Source organism: Pantherophis guttatus, chromosome 1, assembly GCF_059756535.1.
Source record: "Pantherophis guttatus breed Tessera chromosome 1, ASM5975653v1, whole genome shotgun sequence".
Lineage (NCBI taxonomy): Eukaryota > Metazoa > Chordata > Lepidosauria > Squamata > Colubridae > Pantherophis > Pantherophis guttatus.
This window is the reverse complement of record NC_142063.1, coordinates 85,243,431-85,253,015: the sequence shown is the minus strand read 5'-3', so window position 1 is coordinate 85,253,015 and position 9,585 is coordinate 85,243,431.

Here is a 9,585-nt window from a genome sequence, read left to right as displayed (position 1 = left end):
AATTTTTTCCCATAAAGAATAATGTAGTGAGTCACAAGGAAGCCAATACCGACATGTTTTAGCTTGTGCGTTGAGTACAAAACAAACAATGAGTACTGAGACAAAAGAATGTTTCTTTCTTTCTTTTTTTCTTTTTTTTGTGGCTAATGCTTATATTCTAGCTAATATAACTATAGGTTTTTGTACTTGGGGAATCAAGTAAAAGACTCAGTGCAGCTTTGTATCAAGCAAAGCTTTGCATCCTTGGATGACTCTTGCAATTTAGGAGCAGAATTACTGGATAACAATATCACATGAAAAATGCGAGTCCAGCTGCCTTGTCCCTTTCTCTGTCATGAGTCATAAAATTCCTCAGGTTCAGTGAACCTCAAGAAAGCAACACCTTCTTTTGAGAAGCTACCAGAAGAGTCCATGTTCCTATGAGAACAGGTCACCAAGCCAAAATACATAAAATGAGGAAACAAGCCCATACAGATCCATAGGCAGTGTAAAAAACAAAACAAAACCAGTGAGCAAATAAATGATTGAGCATTTATTTTTTTTACCCTAACCCTTTTTTTCCCTTCAATGAAAAAAAAAACTGCTGGACAAAAAGTTCTTTATGAGAATTTTACCCAAATGAGCATAGATTAATTCCAAGATTAACATCAGACCAACAATCAAGTAAACAATATCCCAATCAAGGAACTGCCAAACAGTAATCAGCCCAACCAAAGAACTTCTAAGACTACCCCACCAATCCCACCAGAGAGGGCGAGCCACTAGAATATTAACTGAGAGCAAACACGCTCTTTACTAGCACTGAGGATGTTACCTAGTTTGGGTAATGAAACATCTGCAAGAAAACAACCAATCTCAGAGAGCACCAAGGATCCCTCATACTAAGAATCCTGCTCATAAAGATCCAATGTTGGTCGCCACCATGTAAAAAAGATGTTGTGACTCTAGAAAGAGTTCAGAGAAGAGCAACAAAGATGATTAGGGGACTTGAGGATCAAACATATAAAGAACAGTTGCTGGAACTGGATATGTCTAGTTTTATAAAAAAAGAAGGACTAGGGATGACATGATAGCAGTGTTCTGATATCTCAGGGGTTGCCACAAAGAAGAGGGAGTCAAACTATTCTCCAAAGCACCTGAGGGTAGGACAAGAAGCAATGGATGGAAACTAATCAAGGAGAGAAGCAACTAAGGAGAAAGTTAGAACAATTAATCAGTGGAACAACTTGCCTCCAGAAGTTGTGAATGCTCCAACACTGGAAGTTTTTAAGAAGAAATTAGATAACCATTTGTCTGAAGTGGTGTAGGGTTTCCTGCCTAAACAGGGGGTTGGACTAGAAGACCTCCAAGGTCCCGTCCAACTCTGTTACACTATACTCTATTCTTTTTGTCCAACAGTTTATCTTCCATTGAAAGGGGAAAAAGGAAAAGGGTCAAGAGATCAGTGATCAATAATTGATTTGCTCAGTGGTTCTGTCTTGTTTTTTCACACTGCCTTTGTGTGGGCTTGTTTTCTCATTCTGTGTATTTTGGCTTGGTGACCTGTCCCCATAGGAACATAGACTCTTCTGGTGAATTCTCAAAAGAAGAAGTTGCTTCCTTGAGGTTCACTGAACCTCAGGAATTTTCTGACTCATGACAGAGAAAGGGACAATGCAGCATTTCTCACTTGATATTTCACATGATATTGTTATCCAGTAATTTTACTTCTGAGTTGCAAGACTCATGCAAGGATGCAAAGCTTTGCTTGATACAGAGCCACACTTACTTGATCTGTTACTTGATTCTCTGAGTATGTAAACCTCTGGTTAGATTAGCAGGAATATAAGAATTAGAGCCACATATAATAATATTTTTTTAAAAAAAGAAACGTCATAAAGGTCATTTGATATGGTCATACTCATTTCAACCCTGAGCTATAAATATTCTCATTTATTGGATTCTTAGTATCTTAGGCAATCTCTGTACAGAATGCTAAACTGTTATTAAAGGAAAATGCTGCTCTTTTGTATCTAATATTTTAAAGCCTCACACAGCCAGAAGTGCCAACAGACGTTTGTGAATTAAAAGAAATTCTCAGAATAGCAAAATTTTTCTTGCAGAAGTCATGCTATACTTTTGAAGGATGTGCTAAATATCCAACTTAGGCACAGTTCCAAAATTAAATGTGATTTAATGAAACAGATACAATGCCACTAAAATAATCTGGTGGAACTTAAGGCACATGAACCTCTGGGGCAGAACTTAAGATATATGAACCTCTGTGTCTCTTTATTAAAAAGAATGAAAACATGTCACATTTAAATAATTTAAATACAATATGGGGAACTGCACACATCTCAGATCTACAAGTCTATGGCCCCTGTAATATAAGCTTCCCATTAATATAATTAATTTTGTTAAATAGTATGTCTAGTATGGATAATATATATGCACGTTTAGAAATTATTATATTTGAAGTAAAAATACATCATAGCGCACTAGGGGAAAAAAACTAATTAGAAGGCATGATCTTTTACTTAAAAGGCTATTGGTAATCAAGGATAAAAAGCGAAGTTATGACCAAGGCAGAGTAGTGGGAAAATCATTTCCTCTGATCTGGACTCCATGTTCTTCTTGATGGTCAAGATATCCTTGGCTTTCTTTGCAGATTCATGATACTGTTGGAACATGTTGAGTTTATGATCCGCTAGTAGAGGGATGTCAAACTCAAGGCCCAGGGGCCAGATCCAGCCTGTAGGGTGCTTAGATTTAGCCCGCAAGGCCACCCTGGAAACAGTGAAGGACCGTCCTTTGGTGCCTCTGCCAATGAAAACGGAGCTCAGGAGGGCTGCACACAGCCTTCCCAAGCTCTGTTTTTGCTGGCAGAGGGTTGCAGGAGGCTGTCGTAGCCTAAAATGGAGCTTTGGAGTCCATTTTCACTGGCAGAGCACTTGAGCCCCCACAGGCGCCCCTGACATGAGTGACATCGAGCTGGCCACACCCATCCTGGCCATGGCCAACTCAGCCCCTTGAGGTCAAACCCAATCCTGATGCAGCCCTCAATGAAATCGAGTTTGACACCCCTGCACTAGTACTTCCCACATGCCTTGCTCTTAAGTCAGATTTCTCCCATGTTCTCCATTTCATTTTTCTTACATTTATATTTCTCCCTTTTAAATATCTGTTCCCTCTGTTCTAGTCTAAGCCTTTTTGAATGTTTTCCGTGTTTCTCCCAAGTATTAGCTATTGCTTCTTTGAATGGTTTGTGAATCTTTCGATCTCATCCCCAATACAGAGCACAATGCAGGAAAAAACATTTCACTTTCTTCAACATTGTAAGCATTCAGTGCTGGATCAATTTATTTATACAGTGTATTTATAAACTAGTAATAAAAATAATAATTATAATAACATCCATAGTTAAAATACCACAATTTACTTTTTATAGTAATTTATTTTACTTCATTTAATATATTTCAGTAATCTTTTATCCTCTAATTTCTACCTCTTTTGTCCAACCATTGATTAAACATATCCCATATTAAAAAATATTCTGTTTCTTCCTTATCTTTTATTATTGTCAGTTTATCCATCTCCACACAGTCTAATATTTTTCTAATTATACTTTCTGTAGGTATATCTTCATTTTTCCAGTATTGTGCAAATACAATTCTCACTGCTGTCAACACATGTATAATTAAATATGTAGTCCCTTTGTTGTAATTTTCTGGTAGTATACCTAACAAAAATATTTCTGATTTTAAATCTATATGTTGCTTTATCATCTAACCATGTATTTTCGTCCAGAATGTTTTCTTTTGGACAAGTCCACCACATATGAAAGTATGAACCTAGTATCTGATTATATTTCCAACATTTCACGGACATATTCTTAAACATCTTTGTTAGTCTTGCTGGTGGTAAATGCCACCGATAAAACATTTTATACTAATTTTCCTTATAAGAGGTTGTCATTGTCAATTTATAATTTCTATCCCAAAGTTTTTGCCATTTATTTAGTTCTATATTATATCCAAAGTTTTTTGCCCATGCTATCATTGTTTCTTTCACCTGTTCGTCTTCCATTTTAACACTTAACAAATAACTATATATACTGTATTTTTCGAAGTATAAGACACACTTCTCCCCCCTAAAAGAGGGTGAAAATTTGGGTGCTTCTTACACACCGAATGTAGCCCCACCCACCCGCCGGCCCTCATCCTTTGGCCTCTGCCTCCCAGCAATTTACCTCCTTGCAGCAAACAGCAAACAGCCCCTTTCAGCTTCAGCACAGTCTGATTAGCACAAGCAGGTGATTGTCGATTGGATCAGCCTCCTGACCCTCAACTGTTTCAGGCTGCAGGGATTGCCATTGCCGTGCGGGCCTCTGCTGTTTGCTTCAAGGTGGCAAATTGTTGGGAGGCAGATGCAGATTTTTTTTCTTGTTTTCCTCCCCCAAAAAGGTAGGTGTGTCTTATAGTCCAGAGCGTCTTATACTCTGAAAAATACAGTATATATATTTATTAATTTTTCATCCATCCCTAAAAATATCTGATCCAGTGCTGTTGGCTCTTTATAGAATCCATGTGTTTTTGCATCTTTCACATATCTTGATTGCATTTGCAGGCATGGCCACCGTGCTAAATCTACCCCTTGCTTTTGGAATTCCTGTGACGTTTTAAGTTCCCCATCTTCATTTAAAATGTCTTTATATGTTATAATTCTTTCCAAATTAATAACATTTGGATGTATCAGTGCTTCCATCATAGAAAGCCAGACTGGTATTTTCGTATAGTTTTTTGTTTTGATTTTTTCCCATACTAACAGTAATTAGTATGGGAAAAAATCAAAACAGAAAACTACGTAATGTCTTTGGAAATATCTATGTATTTTATTCTTATCATACCACAAAAAAGCGTGCCACCCCATTTGAAGATCATGTCCCTCCAATAATAATAATCTTCTACGTCTCAGTGCTGAATTGTCATCGTTCCAATGCTTTCCAATGCTGAAGGGCTTGTAAAGAAAGATGTGGGAACCACCACAACCATCACAATTTTAGATCTATGGTGTTTCAATTCAGTGGTCTGTATTTAAAATTATTTCTGGTGAGTTGCCCTGGCATTTTATGAAAAATATCATATGAATTAGTTAAATAAGATTGTCCTGGAATTTGATCCATTTCTTCTGAACTCTTAATTCTAGTTACATGGACAATAAATCCATACAATGATCTTGGAGAGAAGCCATTATCTTATTTATTTTTTGTAATAAGTTTTTATTTTATAGTATATAAAAAATCCAATTTCAATTAAACTGTGTTGACTGAGTACAAATCATTTTAGGAAGTAATATTCAAAAGTTTACAGCAATATTCATTGTATTTATATCAATAATCAATAATATCAATAATTATATATTATAATTATAATTATATATAATTATATATATAATTATATATGTGTGTGTGTGTTTATATATATATATATATATATATATATATATATATATATATATATATATATATATATATATATATATATATATATATTAATACCATTAATAGTCATACTATTTGTTTAACCAATTTAACACATCTTCCTTGTATCACTGATCCCTTCATATATTTCCCTGTTTCTAGCTCCTGTTTTTGTCAGCTAGAATAAGTCCCAAGTCAAAAAATATTCCGTTTCTTTCTTTTCCTTAATTGTGTTAGTTTGTCCATTTCTGCACATTCTAATATTTTTCTAATCACATCTTCATCAGTTGGGATCTCTTCACTTTTCCACTGTTGTGCAAATACTATTCTCGCTGCTGTTAATACATGTAAAATCAGATATACATTCCCTTTATTATACTTATCTGGTAAAATGCCCAACAAAAATGTCTCTAGTTTCAAGTCTATATGTTGTTTTATCATTTTTCCAACCATGTATTTTTGTCTAATATTTTTTCACTTTTTGACATGTCCACCACAGATGATAGTATGAACAAGGTGTCTGATGACATTTCCAACGTTTTGCAGATTTTTTCTTAAACATCTTTGCTAAACTTGAGGGTAAAAAATGGCATCCATAAAACATTTAATAAAGATTTTCTTTGTATGCAGTAGACATTGTTAATTTATAATTTCTATCCCATAATTTCTGCTATTGGTCTAACTTAATCAGCCAAAATTTTAGCCCATACTATCATTGTCTCTTGTTCATCTTCCATCTAAATACTTAACAAATAGCTATATATTTTCTTTATTACTTTTTCATCTGTCCCTCTTAATATCTGATCTAATTCTATTAATTATTTACTTAAACCATACATTTTAACTTTCTTCTCATGTCTAGATTGTATCTGCACATATGACCACCATGTTATCTCAATCCCATGATCACTCAATTCCTGTTTGGTTTTAAGTTCCCCTTTTTCACAACTAGTGAAAAAATTTCAGACCAGAAAGCCATATGATAAGTCCATCAGTCAAAAAGTGTAAAAGTATTTTTTTTAGCTTAGGGTATGTATATTCAAACAGAATTTTAAAAATGTGTATCTAAACCACTCGATAATTTCCCAGGATGGGTGCGATATAATCAGTACACTAATTATACCCAATTATACATCTCTACTCCTGGCCAGGTAGGTGATGCTGTCATGGTGCCAACTTGAGTGCCTAGGGGCTATGAGGGTCTGGATGGGAAAGAACCAATTTTGACTCAACCCTGGGTCCCTACCTTTTTAATTTCTGGAGATCACTCAAGACTTGGCTCTTCCCCCAAATGCTGAGATAGAGTGAGGTCAGTGCAGGATGAGTATATCATGGGTTGCATCAGTGAAGTATGATTGCAGGGCCAGGTGTTTTTGTTTTAGGTTGTATTGCCTTTTGTTTATAGATATATAAATGAGTTTTAAGCCTCTCTCTGCTTCCAGTTTGGTTTTAAGATGGGAGGCTATACTAATGTCTTAAATAAATTTAAATAAAAATATAATCAGAAGCTTAAACTTTTCCTAGACTTTAGATACAGTCTGTAGAGGGACTTATTTGAATGCTTCTCTTTGAAGAACTAAGCATTTCAGATTAGCACATGAAATTTCCAAATGATTAAAGCAGGCATTTTTAAGTTAACAAATCAATAAACCAAGCCAGCTTTGTTTTGTACTTTTTATTACCAAACTTACTTCGATAAGACTGATCTTTCATATTATGCACAAACCATGATATTGCAGCAAAAATCTTACCTGATTCAATCATTTGATAGGATATCTGAATATGTACATATCAACCCATTTCTTCTTTTGAAAATGAATAATTTCAATCCATTTCTTCTTTTGAAAATGAATCATTTTTCCCTTTAGCTTGAGTTCCCAATTGCTTTTAAACAAGAAGATAGGGCAGGGATCCCCAACCCCCAGGCTATGGACCGGTGTGTCCTGTTAGGATACAAGCTGCCCAGCCGGAGGTGAACGGTGGGTGAGCAAAACTGTCCATGTGAGGGATATAGGTTGCACACTCCTCCTTCTGCCTCCAGTCTGTGGAAAAATTGTCTTCCATGAAAGTGGTCTCTGGTGCCAGAACAATTGGGGACCACTTTGATAGGATAATGAAGCATTCATGTAGTATATTTCTATTCCTCTTGCAAAGAAAAATCTAACATACCAAACATACAAAAATCATACACACAAAGGGAAGTAGTCAAAAATGGCCTAGGAAACTGATGAAGAATAGACGTGCACTGGAGGAAGAAGGACATCGGTCAAAAGATATGTTTGATATCGTCTTTACTTCTTGTTCATTTGTATCAATATCAAGTCCAATAACATTGAAAAAAACTGCTCTTATGGTCATATGTCAAGTACTCTGTTTCTTTAAACCTCTTTCCAAACTAAGTTATGTAGAAGCATTGAATTGGATTGGATTTTATGACAGATTAATTTAAATGTAGAACATTTCTTCTTTCAGGGCTACAAAATTTGGATGACCAGTAAATAGCAGCAGAGAGATAGAAAAATACCAAGATTACTAGTGATTATGGCTGCTCAAATAATGCCCCCTTGTCCATTCCATATGGAGGAATATTCAAAAACATCCACATAGTTATGTAGCCAAGTTAGGACAAAAGAATGCATTTGATGATAATCAGGACCATCCATCCATCCAATTAATGTGCCACCCATTTCACTATCCAGAACAACTCCCAGTGGCTTCCAATGGCATTAAAGCATAAATAGGTATGTCGTGGACCATGCCAGTTAAAGAATTCTGACAGACAGGGTCCAGGAAGAGAGCTGCTCTGCCATTGTGCTACCCTGTGGAAAATTCTCTCCCCTTCCCCATCATCAGAACTGAAGCAGGCCGCTTGCTCTCCTGGCCTTCCAGAAAGGAATGAAATCATAGTTTAATGGCCATTGTGGGGAGCCCATAGGAGCATACAGCTGTGTGGCTTGTTAGCACTCTCTTTGCCTGTTAATTTTTAACAGTTTTTAATCACCTTTGCCTGATTGTTAAATTTTTAACTTTTATATACTGTTTTCATGTTTTAGTATTTATTACACACCGCCCAGAGTCTCTGTGTGAAGAATGGAATGGAATGGAATGGGAATAGGAATAGAATTCTTTATTGGCCAAATGTGATTGGACACACAAGGAATTTGTCTTTGATGCATATGCTCTCAGTGTACATAAAAAGACAAGATACACTCGTCAAGAATCACAGGGCACAACACCCAGTGACAGTCATACGATACAATAAGCATTTGGCTTATTGGATATGGACTATTTTAAAATGTGATAAATAACTATAAAAGCATAAAATTAAATGAAGGTTAAGAACCAAGAGCACAGAGGTACTCTCTGTCTCTCACTCAACCAACTCCAGTACAGTGCACCCACACTGGGGGGCCCACCCAACAGGCAAATTAACACATATTTTCTCACTGCTTCTAGTCCCACAGTTTTTAATACCAAGCTGCGGCTTTTCTAAGTTTAAGCATGTTGTCCAAACAAAAAGTATCATTTCCCACTAGGAGTGACTGTACCCTAATAAGTGCTAAATAAATAGGATTCAAAGTGCTATATTGGAATGGTAGCCAGTCTGAATTTGGACAGTTCATTTAATCATAGTCAAGCCACTAAATGTTGATAAAGGAAGTCTGCAGAGATTCTCAGTCATCCAGGTCATGGTTGTCCCAAAAGTGCTTTTTCAGCACTTAACCCTAACCCTAACCCAGGGGTCTGCAACCTTAAACACTCAAAGAGCCATTTGGACCCATTTTCCACAGAAAAGAAAACACCGGAAGCCACAAAACCCTTCCCGTGCCTGACGGCCACAAAACTAGCTTATGTAGTTGAATTAAACGTTCTGTTTTCTTCTGAAACTTTTCTTTTCTTGGATTTATCCATGGTTGGCCTACCAGGCATTGAAAAGCTCAGTAAATTGTGTGCCGTTGGGTGTTGTACATTGGCGGTTGTTACGCATATTTTGAGTGACAGGGTGTCGCAGTAGAGGGATGAAAAAGTCACATGCGGCTCAAGAGCCGCAGGTTGCTGACCTCTGTCCTAACCCTTGCAGGAACCCTTCCATTATATTCCTTGTGTTGATAAGGAACCACCCA